The sequence below is a fragment of the Ovis canadensis genome, chromosome 5 (genome assembly GCF_042477335.2).
Source record: "Ovis canadensis isolate MfBH-ARS-UI-01 breed Bighorn chromosome 5, ARS-UI_OviCan_v2, whole genome shotgun sequence".
NCBI classification, from domain to species: Eukaryota; Metazoa; Chordata; class Mammalia; order Artiodactyla; family Bovidae; genus Ovis; species Ovis canadensis.
The window spans coordinates 39,438,406-39,450,173 of record NC_091249.1 but is presented as its reverse complement, the minus strand read 5'-3'; the positions used below and the strand labels follow the sequence as shown (position 1 = coordinate 39,450,173).

Genomic DNA, 11,768 nt, shown 5'->3' with positions numbered 1-11,768 from the left:
GAGAGAGAGAGAACTTATAAGGGAGTGCCCTACTTCCCAGCTGAGAAGGATGCTGCCAAAGAGACCCACTTCTCTTTAGCTTCATCCAGAGTATTGAAAGGTAACCTATATGGGGTGGGGGCCAGTGAGCAGATAGGAAAATGGCAGCCAACCCTCAAAGCAAACCAGAGGGCTGCAGAAGCTACCAGCTGTCCACTGGGAGGCCTGACTGTCAGCCACTGGGAGGTGTGTTCTGTGAGCACAAGAAGGTTGTTGTCACTAAGTAAGCTTTTGTATCATAGGTTTAAAGACGTGATTGAGAGCACTGCAGAGAGGAGGCCATGGCTATAAGAAGTCAACCTTGTTTGCTAAGAAGCAGACCTGCTAGGCTGACTTCACTTTCTTTACTGGAAATATTATCAGACAGGTAAATTGAAGGAATGAGAATACATTTGGATTTATGAGATAATTGAAAAAAGTATCCCATCACATCCTTGTGGGTCAGATGAAGAATGTGGGCTGATGTAATAGAGCTGTAGTGTTTGTAAGTGGTTAAATGACCGTACTATGGGACGAAAAGAACTGTAAATGGAAAATGAAGTCCTTGTCAGAATATGCCTTTGACTTTCACCTGCTTCCACATGTTTAATAGGTATTTGCTCAAGAGCTTTGTGGCCTGCTGATCAAACTTCAAATATATTGATTTTGAACTCCCTAGCCAGTATAGTAGGATAAGAATTAGCTCCTCCAAGATATCAACAAGTTCTAAAATGGACTGCATATAGAAAAATAGAATTTCATAGGGCTAAATGAATAGTTCTATAAAATTACTATGAAAGCTACAACTAATTATATAAATAATATTTTAAAAAGTCAGATTTAATAACAACCATCAAGAATAATTGAAGTTTTAGTAGATTCTAAATTCTATAGTATAGTTGACAGAATAGTATAGTCACCAATTAAAAATCCCATTTAATCTTATATGAATAATGCTTATGGTATTCAGAATAAAGGTGCTAAAAGTTGCACTCTAATCCAGGTTGTTCAGGCTTTATCTGAAATGCTTTATATGTTCATTTTGGCTACCACATGGGTATTGCCCAGAGTTCTCAAGCAACAGAAACCAAGTCTATCCAACTCAAGGAAAATAAATAAAAACATACCAAACATGTGAAGTAATTTGTTCAAAGAGTAGCTCCTAGAAATCAAAGGCAAAGAATTCATCTTTCTGTCCATAAATGGTTGACTAGACTGGTCTTAGGATCCTGCTTTGAACAACTGAAGTGAAAGCAGTTCTTTTTAGACACTGGGCAAGAAGATTGTGGTCCCAAAGGAAAAATAAGCAAATGAGGTGAACCCTAGAATCTCTCTGGCTTTCTGACCAGAGGTATTTCCTGGACCACAGTGCAGGTGAGCACAGGAGACAACACTGGAATTCAGAGAGGCTGAGGTGGCTGGAATTTGGAGAGAAGTGTGCTAAAGAGGAGAGAATTAAACCAAGAAAAACCTCCATAAACTTGCATAGGGTCCTTCTGTTGCTGAATAATAATTCAAGATGATTAAGGTGAGACTGTACAAGACAGGTACACACCCATCAAGAAGCTGTAAGCTGAACAATTCCCAGTAGCCTGCCAGGCTCCTCTGTCCATGGAATTCTCTAGGCCAGAAAATACTGGAGTGAGTAGCTGTTCCCTTCTCTGGGGTATCTTCCCAACTCAGGGATCAAACTCAGGTCTCCCACATGGTAGGCAAATTCTTTACCATCTGAGCCACCAGGGAAGCCCAAGAATACTGGAGTGAGTAGCCTATCCCTTTTCCAGGGGATCTTCCCAACCCAGGAATCGAACCGGGGGTATCCTGCTTTGAAGGCGGATTCTTTACCAGCTGGGCTGCCAGGTAAGCCCAATAATGTATCAGTCTGGGTCCAGTTAAGAGATAGAAACCACAGTGGGTTAAAGGGAGTTGAGGGTAGTTCATGTAACAAGTTATCAACTCTGGTAAAAAGTGACTATCAGATACAACAATGCTGGATGGTGTTCTAGGGCTGACAAAGCACTTAAGAAAGAACAAAACTGGAAGGGGTTCAGATCTCACTGGAGAAGGTATAGTTCAATCCTCTGGTGAGCACAGAAGTTTGCTGGTTTGCCCAGGCTGGAGCTATTCTGCAATCTAAGCCATCACAAGGCAACCCTCTGCAGTGCTGGTAAAACACTGGTAATTAGTGACAGGTGGGGCTTCCCTGGTGGCTCAGTGGTAAAGAATTCCTGCTAATGCAGCAGATGTGAGCGCTGCACCCTTTACAACTGCCTGCACTGCTTGCCTGTAAACTAGAAAGCGTCTACTGAGCTGCTGTCCACTCTCCAGGTCCCTATGTGGCTCATTGTGGTCCAAAGTGTTCCCATAGAAATACTACTCTCCCTGCATGCCCATACTGTTGTTGTTGTTGTTTTAGCTGCCAAGTTGTGTCCAACTCTTTTGCAACCCCATGAACTGTAGCCCACAACTAAAGCCCATGACTGTAGCCCATGACTAAAGAGGCAATTGGAGTACCAGCGTGGGCAGGAGGCTTTAGAGCGATGATACAAACAGAAGACCTTCAGGGCACTATGTTTAACAGAGAGGGCTGCAGGACACTTATCACTATGCTAAAATGGGGCTATGAGGTCCATCGAATAGATCAAAATATTAATGAATCTCTTGCTTAACAAAGTCACAAGAAAATAAAAATATAGACCAATATTCTTTCTGAATATAGACACACCTGCACAAAATGTTAGCAAATCAAATCCAATAGTACACAAAACCTGTCATACACAGTTGCCAAGTAGGCTTTAACCCAGGAAGGCAAAAGGCAGTTTTAACAATCAATTCAATTAATGAGGTAAAGGAGGAAAACCATACAGTCATTTCAATTGATGCAGAAAAAACATTTGATGAAATTCAACTGTCATTTATGGTAGAAACTTTTAGTGAAGGGATTTTTCAACCAATAAAGGGTGTCTATGAAAAGGGCTTCCCTGGTGGCTCAGACGGTAAAGCGTCTGCCTGCAATGCCGGAGACCTGGGTTCGATTCCTAGGTTGGGAAAATCCCCTGGAGAAGGAAATGGCAATCCACTCCAGCACTCTTGCCTGGAAAATCCCATGGACGGAGGAGCCTGATAGGCTACAGTCCATGGGGTTGCAAAGAGTCGGACATGACTAAGCGACTTCACTCACTCACTCATGAAAAGCCTACAGCTAACAACCTACTTCCTGGTGAAAGACTGTTTATTTTTTCTCTAAGATGGAGAACAAGGCAAAGATTTTAACTTTTATCAACATTAACGTCTTATTCAACATTATTCTGGGCATCCTATCCAGAGCAATAAAGCAAGAAAGAGAAATAAAAGTAGCAAAATTGTATTTATTTATATGTAGGAAATCTTAAAGAATTTTAGAAAAACTGCCTGAACTAATCAGTAAATTTAGTCAGGTTGCAACATATGAAGCTATTGTACAAAATTCCATTGTATTTCTCCATGTTAGCAACAAACAGTTAAAAATTGAAATTCAAAAACAAGTCTGTTGACAGTAGCACCAAAAATTTAAAAATATTTAGGGATAAATTTTTAAAAATATGTGAAAAACTGGCATGCTGAAAACTAAAATATTGCTGAGAGATGGTAAAAATGATCTAAATTAATGGAGCGATACATGTTTATAATTGGAGGAGTCAACTAACATGCCAGTTCTCCTTGAAGTTATCAATATATTCAAGGTATTCTCAATTAAAGCGACTTTTTAAACACTGAAAAGCTAATTCAGCAATTCACATAGGAGATTTTAAAAAGCCCCAAATTTAGGAAAGCTAAGCAAATCTTGGGGAAAAAGGGAAGTTGGAAATCAAAGTCGTCTTATGTTGTAGTTGTTCATTCACTAAGTAGGGTCCACCTGTCTGTGACCTCATGGACTGCAGCACGCCAGGCTTCCCTGTCCTTTACTGTTTTCTGGAGTTCGTTCAGATTCATGTCCATTGAGTCAGTAATGCTGTCTAATGATCTTATCCTCTGCCTCCCCCTTCTCCTTTTGCCTTCAATCTTTCTCAGCATCAGGGTCTTTTCCAATGAGTTGGCTCTTCGCATCAGGTGGCCAAAGTATTGGAGCTTCCGCTTCAGTATCAGTCATTCCAATCAATATTCAGGGGTGATTTCCTTTAGGGTGGACTGATTTGATCTCCTTGCAGACCAAAGGACTCTCAAGAGTCTTTTCCAACACCACAGTTTGAAAGCATCAATTCTTTGGCACTCAGCCTTCTTTATGGTCTAATTCTCACATCTATACATGACTACTGGGAAAACCACAGCTTTGACTAGTTGGACTTTTGTCGGTAAAGTGATGTCTTTGCATTTGAATATGCAGTCTAGGTTTGTCATAGCTTTTCTTCCAAGGAGCAAGCATCTTTTAATTTAATGGCTGCAGTCACCATCTGCAGTGATTTGGGAGCCCAAGAAAATAAAGTCTCTGACTGTTTCCATTGTTTCCCTATATATTTGCCATAAAATGATAGGAACAGGTGCTTTGATGTTAGTTTTTTGAATATTGAGCCAGCTTTTTCACTCTCCTCTTTTACCCTCATCAAGAAGCTCTTCAATTCCTCTTCACTTTCTGACATCAGGGTGGTATCATCTATGTATTTGAGGTCGTTGATATTTCTCCTGGCAATCTTGATTCCAGCTTGTGCTTCATTCAGCCTGGCATTTTGCCTAATGTACTCTGCATAGAAGTTAAATAAGCAAGGTGACAATATACAGCCTTGATGTACTTCTTTCCCAGTTTTGAACCAGTCCATTGTTCCATGTTCGGCTCTAAATGTTGCTTCTTGACCAACATACAGGTTTCTCAGGAGTCAGGTAAGGTGGTCTGGTATTCCTGTCTCTTAATGAATTTTCATAGTTTGTTGTGATCCACATAGCCAAGGGCTGAGGGTAGTCAATGAAGCAGAAGTAGACGGAGCAGACCTAAACACAACAGCTTAAATTATAAATTTTGGAAGAAATAGTGGGAGAAAATCTTCATGACCTTGGGGTAAGCAAAGATCTCTTAGATAAAACATGGAAAACACAGCTGTAAAAGAAACAGCTGATAAATTAGACTTTGTAAAAAAAAATTATGTTGTTTGAAAGAAACATTGAGAAATAAAAGAGACAAACTGAAACAGTATATTTGTTATACACATATATGACAAATGCCCGATTTTTAGAATATGTGAATTCATACGACCCAATAACAAGAAGACAAATGATCTGCTTAAAAATTGGACAAGAAACTTTGGCTACTTTATCAAAGAACTAATGAAATGCAAGGACATGAAAAGGTGGCAAACATCTTTGTTCACCATCATTAGTCATTTTTCGTTCTTATTTAGTCTCTAAGTCATGTCCTAGACTCTTTGCAATCCCACGGAATATAGCCTGCCAGGCTCCTCTGTCCATGAGATTTCCCAGGCTAGATTACTGGAGTGCCTTGCCATTTCCTACCCCCAGGAGATCTTTCTGACCCAGGGTTCAAACCTCCTGTCTCTTGCATCTTCTGCCTTGGCAGATTCTTTACCACTCTGCCACCTGGGAAGATCATTAGTCATTAGTTCAGTTCAGTTCAGTTGCTCAGTCGTGTCTGACTCTTTGCGACCCCATGAATCGCAGCACACCAGGCCTCCCTGTCCGTCACCAACTCCCGGAGTTCACTCAGACTCACGTCCATCAAGTCCGTGATGCCATCCAACCATCTCAGCCTCTGTTGTCCCCTTCTCCTCCTGCCCCTAATCCCTCCCAGCATCAGAGTCTTTTCCAGTGAGTCAACTCTTCTCATGAGGTGGCCAAAGTACTGGAGTTTCAGCTTTAGCATCATTCCTTCCAAAGAAATCCCAGGGTTGATCTCCTTCAGAATGGACTGGTTGGATCTCCTTGCAGTCCAAGGGACTCTCAAGAGTCTTCTCCAACACCACAGTTCAAAAGCATCAATTCTTCGGCACTCAGCTTTCTTCAAAGTCCGACTTCTCACATCCATACATGAACACTGGAAAAACCATAGCCTTGACTAGACGGACCTTAGTCGGCAAAGTAATGTCTCTGCTTTTGAATATGCTCTCTAGGTTGGTCATAACTTTTCTTCCAAGGAGTAAGCGTCTTTTAATTTCATGGCTGCAGTCACCATCTGCAGTGATTTTGGAGCCCCCCAAAATAAAGTCTGATGCTGTTTCCACTGTTTCCCCATCTATTTCCCATGAAGTGATGGGACCAGATGCCATGATCTTTATTTTCTGAATGTTAAGCTTTAAGCTAACTTTTTACTCTCCTCTTTCACTTTCATCAAGAGGCTTTTTAGTTCCTCTTCAATTTCTGCCATAAGGGTGGTATCATCCGCATATCTGAGGTTATTGATATTTCTCCTGGCCATCTTGATTCCAGCTTGTGTTTCTTCCAGTCCAGCATTTCTCATGATGTACTCTGCATAGAAGTTAAATAAGCAGGGTGACAACATACAGCCTTGACATACTCCTTTCCTATTTGGAACCAGTCTGTTGTTCCATGTCCAGTTCTAACTGTTGCTTCCTGACCTGCATACAGATTTCTCAAGAGGCAGGTCAGGTAGTTTGGTATTAACAGCTCTCTCAGAATTTTCCACAGTTTATTAGGGAAATGCAAATTAAAGCCATAATGAGATACTGCTATATACTCAATGGAATGGCTAAAATAAAAAGACAGACAATACCAAGTGTTGATGATAATGTGGAGCGACTGTCATATATTGCTATTGGGAATATAAAGTGATGCATTAACTTTGGAAAACAGTTAATCTCTATTATATATGTAAACACACACTGTATAATCCAGTAATTCCACTCCTGTGAAATAAGAGCAATAACAACGTATGTCCAAAAAACTTTTACATGAAAGTTCCTCGCTACTTTATTTATTATAAATCTAAATTGAAAACATTTGGTGGATGGGCAAATGGCAGTATATCCATACAATGGAATAATACTCACCAATAAAGAGAAAGCAACCTACTTTTACAAACTATTTTGACGAATTTCAGAAACATTATGCTGAGTGAAGAAGTCAGACATAAAGGAATACATCTTATATGATTCCATTGTAGAAGGAGCTTCTACAATGGAAGGAAAGACAAATCTATGGCTACAGACAGCAGTCGCGTGGGTCAGGGATAAAATGAGGTGGGTAACTGAATTCAAAAGAGGTAAAAGAGAACTTTCTGGGAATGATTGTTCATTATCTTGATTGTAGTAGTGGTTCCATGGGTGTGTACATTATTCAAAACTTTTCAAACTCTATCTTTGATATGACAGTAACATTGAATGTAAATCATATGTCAATAAAGTTAATTAAAAAATCAAAGGAAGTGAAGTAACCAGGTTTCATAAAGTATAAAACAGGGAGCTTTGGGGTATAAATGACATGACCTAAAGGTCAGTCTCCAGAACACTGTCATATGGATCAATCAGCACTAGATTTATTCCACCTGTGCCGCTCTGGTCAGAGTTAGTATTCCTGGAAGAGAAGGTCTAAGGGGACTAGCTTAGCAGGTGCCCATTATTGGACTCAGAAAAGCCGGACCATCCTGAATGACCTTCCCATCCAGAATGCCCTAAATGTGGCAGGGGTGGTCCTTCAAGAAAAAGGAAGGAAGGTACTGTTAACCAGAAGAAAGGGTGATGTTATCTGGTAAACAAACAATCAGAAACAGTCTTCCGCTGTTTATTTCCAGGGGTGACCAAGGAGAATAGTGAGGGGCTTCAAATATACATGCTCATTCATTCCATTCAAGTATAACTTTGAGCATGGACTGTTTGCCCTGTACTGTTACTGACTGAGGTCACATATGCATTTGAGGTCTCTCTAAAAAGAAAGAGTTTATATTAATGTAAGGAACAGGAGTGGCTCATCTGGTGTGAAAATGGAGCACAAGTCTTTTGGGGAGTGGGGAGGATAGAATTCAGCTTAATATTGAAAAAAAAAAAAAAGCTAACAACTTTCCATGGATAAGAAGTGTGTATCTTCTCAGGTCGTTCTCATGTAGGTTAATTGTTTCCTAAGAAAGAAGATGGTGATCAGAGAAGGAGATTCCAAAATTTATGTCTCCCCAAATACACAGATAGGGAAAAGCCTTTTCATCCTTATCGCTTTCCGTCTTTGGGTCTCCTGGGGTCTCCCTGGAGAGTCGGCAGAGGGAGCCATTCCCCAAGAAATCTCCGCCCGGGAAGTCTTAGTTGGCCTGGAGGGATTTTGCTGCTGACCCGTGGAGTTGTCTCTCTGCTCCGCCTCCGTAGGACTCCCTCACCCCACGCCCCACCTCTCCAACCACTTTGTTGCTGCAGCGCACACTTTTGTACTGCGAGGTCACTCCTCCCTTCTCTGTCCCGCGGTTGCGCTCGCTCCCTGGCACCGCTGGGGACGTGCCATCCACTCCTGCTGGTTGCTCGGGTGCTGTCCCCACTCCCCCCAGTCTTCACAGGGGCTCCAGAACACCTATGGGGACTTTGACACTGGGGCCCTGAGAGTGAATTGAGACTCAGACGGGCACTCTCTCCACTACTCCTTGGTAAATCCCACGAGGTAACCCCAAGGTGTGCCAGTTTAGTAGCCAGACTATTGGCGGAGTCTCTCCGGGCGGTGGAAGCCGCTCAGGACAGGGACAGCCCGTGATCGGGGCACAGGATCTGGGCCGGGAGGATCCTGCAGGTCACACTAGGGACTGCCCGCCGCGCCCAGCGACCCCCGCCCCCGCGCCCGCCCCCGAGTCGTCTCTGTCCCGGCGGCAGCAGCTGCAGCAGCGGCAACTGCTCGCATCCAGCGCCGGGCTCGGGTTACTCCCCTCCTCCTTCAGCATCTCGGGCCAGACGGAGAAAACCCGACTCAAGTTTGCAGCGAGTACTTTCTCGGTGCGCGAAACCGGGGGTCCGGAAACTCACGGAGACCCGTCTTCTTTCCCGAGCCTCTAAGCCTGAACCAAGGCTCCGAAGTATCGCTCTTTTGGGGACTCTGCTCGGAACCGAACTGCGCCTTTTGGAACAGATTCTGTTTCTCCACTGGCGCTGCGTGAAAACCCGGGGGAAAGTGTTGCGCTGTGAATCTCAGGATCTCGGGTAAGAGTTGGGCAAACTCCCTTCTGGCAGCCTCTGGACCTTGGCCGGAATTAGGGGCAGACTTTCCTTAGCCAGGATACCCCGGGTGCCCCGTGAGGTGGGGCGAGATGGGCTCGGTCTGGCTTGTTTACTGGTTTCAAGGGTTTATTGTTAGTGTTTGGATTTGGTCTTGTACTGGGAGCTGGGTAGAACTTCTTGGAGTATTTTTCGTGAGATGCCCCATCTTGCTCTGCACAATTTCTGCCCTTGTGTTTCCTTGTTTGTGTTGATTCTCTGTTGACCAGTGTCGTAGATGTGTGTAGGCAGATTTGGGGAGACTGGGAATGAAACAGTTTTGGCGGGGTCCTTGCTGTCTGGTCCACTTTGCTTCTCCTCTGGGATCTTGTTTTCTAAACTTCTCTTTCTCCAGGACTTGTTATTCAGATTGTGCTGTCAGACTGGGATGTTCCCTCCTCCTGTGTTCTCACGGTCTCTTAGGGGGCATCAGGATCACAGGCTGGGTGACTGGAGGCGTCTCTTACCTGTTTGAATACCTGGTACCTCAGGGGATGTTGGGAAGGGTGGTTCTTCCAGCCCTGTGTGAAAGTATTAGTCGCTCAGTCGTGTCCGACTCTTTTGCCACTCCATGGACGGTAGCCCGCCAGGCTCCTCTGTCTATGGGATTCTGCAGACAAGAATACCGGAGTGGGATGCCATTTCCTCCTCCAGTATAGTTACCATGGAAAGATCTGTCTCCTGTTGGTCTTATTAATTCCTTGGATCTAGGACTTTTAGCCCTGGTTTACGAAAGTATTTTGTCTTTCTTTCTGGAAATGAGTGATACCACTGAGTAAATGAAATGTAGTGACATCTTTGATACTTCTTTAGAAAATATCCCCACAGGAGAATCCAAATTCTTCAGGGAGAGTTAAAGTTTGAGATTTTATTATTTCTAAAATGGGCTTTCCTAGCCTTTCTCCTTTATATTCTGAGCCTCACGTTGTGTATGGTCTTCACTGTATGTGATGTTTCACTTCTTATGGATGAAAAGACTAGGACCAGATCATTTTTCTGAAGAGGTCAGCTTGCAGGGTACTTTTTGCTGTCCTACTCTGAGGTCATAGTGTTCAGCAGAGGGGATGCTCTGGGACCAGGGGACCTGGGGGAAACTGCTAACTCTGCCACTATCCGGTTGTATGATTTGGGGTATTACTTAATCTTTCTCTCCTCAGCTGCAAAGTCAGAAAAATAACAATGCTATACCAGAGGGTAGTTCAAAGGATTAAATAAGTTAACATGTGTGTGGAATGCTAACATGCCTGGCTATAGTAAGCACATATTAGCTGTTATTAGCATCATCATCATTATTATTCTAACAGCGTTAACTCGTATCGTGATGATATAGTTTTTGTTAGTTATCAGTGTTAGCCATTCTTTCTGTTTGGATGAGCTTTGAAAACTGTGCTCAGGTAGGCTTCATTCCCACCTAGAATGTGATGCATTGTCAAACTTTGCTCCGACATGGTCTTTGTATTGCTTCCTGCTGGGGCTTGTTTAGAGGAAAGGTGCAAATTGCAGGGCTGGGATTTGTAGAGGACGGGTCATGGTCAAGTGTCAAAAGGTGCTTGGGACAGGTTAGCAGGTGGGAAGTCTACACTCAGTTTACAACCTGTAAACTATAGTGCCTTAGAAACTTGTTGCATTACTATGTCTCCTTAAACCTGTTTTTTTAAGAGTTCAAATCACTTGTTCAATAAATATTTATCAAGCATCTATTACAGTCCAAGCACTGTTCTAGGTTCTATATTATTTAAATTTGTGTGCTTCATTTTAGAAATGGAAATGCAGAAGTATTTGCTTTATGCCTACCCCCTCCCCCCCCAACAGGTTTAGAACTTCATGTGGCATTATTGCTCTATAAATTAAGTCCCCAACACTTTTTAGCTCTGATGATTTCAATACCTGTTAAAATGAAGAGCCTGATCGCTGCGGGATTGAACAAAATATGCAGTATAATCTCTAGCAGGGCGCTTTTCCCATCAGCTTCATCATGTGTGGGGGGGTAGGGAAAGAACTGTGTAATCTCTGGTGTTCCTTTGGCTCTAACATCCTTAAATTAGCTGCCTTAGTTCATTGGTTGATTCATTGGTTCATTGATGGTTGTTTTTTGAATATCCTTTTTTTTTTAACATTTGCTTTAGGTTCATAAGTTATGTCACTTACTTCATTCCATGTCAGTCAAAGTGAATAATGACACTGCTAATAAAAAAAGAAAAGCATTTGACTCTGCTTGTATTTCATCAGCTATTCTCAGATGTATATCAAAAACATAGAGGAGGACTTGTTAAAAGTATGAGGTGGATCTGTGAGAAACTGCTAAAATTTGACTATTTTTCACCCCGGTAAAATTGTGATTTCATCTATTTCTACCGAATATAAATCCTTGCTCCCTCCACTTGGATTCAGGTGCAGGAAGTCCTGGTTGAGATGTGAAAAGTCTGCAGTTTTACAAGCTCCCCAGATGGTTCTAATGCTAACCCAAGTTTGCACGTGCTCATTTAGCAAACACGGATTTACTTTCCTCATGATTGTTTAATAGCGTATTTGTAAAATACACATCTGATTGTGTCATTCCCATATTTAATAATCTTTGGCAGCTCC

General features: G+C 42.5%; 1 protein-coding gene across 2 annotated transcripts in view; it reads left to right on the top strand.

Moving 5' to 3' along the window:
* The first annotated feature begins 8,693 nt into the window (after positions 1–8,693).
* The window catches only part of MEGF10 (multiple EGF like domains 10), a 185,900-nt gene continuing 182,825 nt past the window's right edge, over positions 8,694–11,768 (top strand). For both annotated transcript variants that reach the window (XM_069591640.1, XM_069591638.1), the window contains exon 1: positions 8,694–9,128. The gene's annotated coding sequence lies outside the window, so the exon portion shown is untranslated. The remainder of the gene's footprint in view (positions 9,129–11,768) is intronic.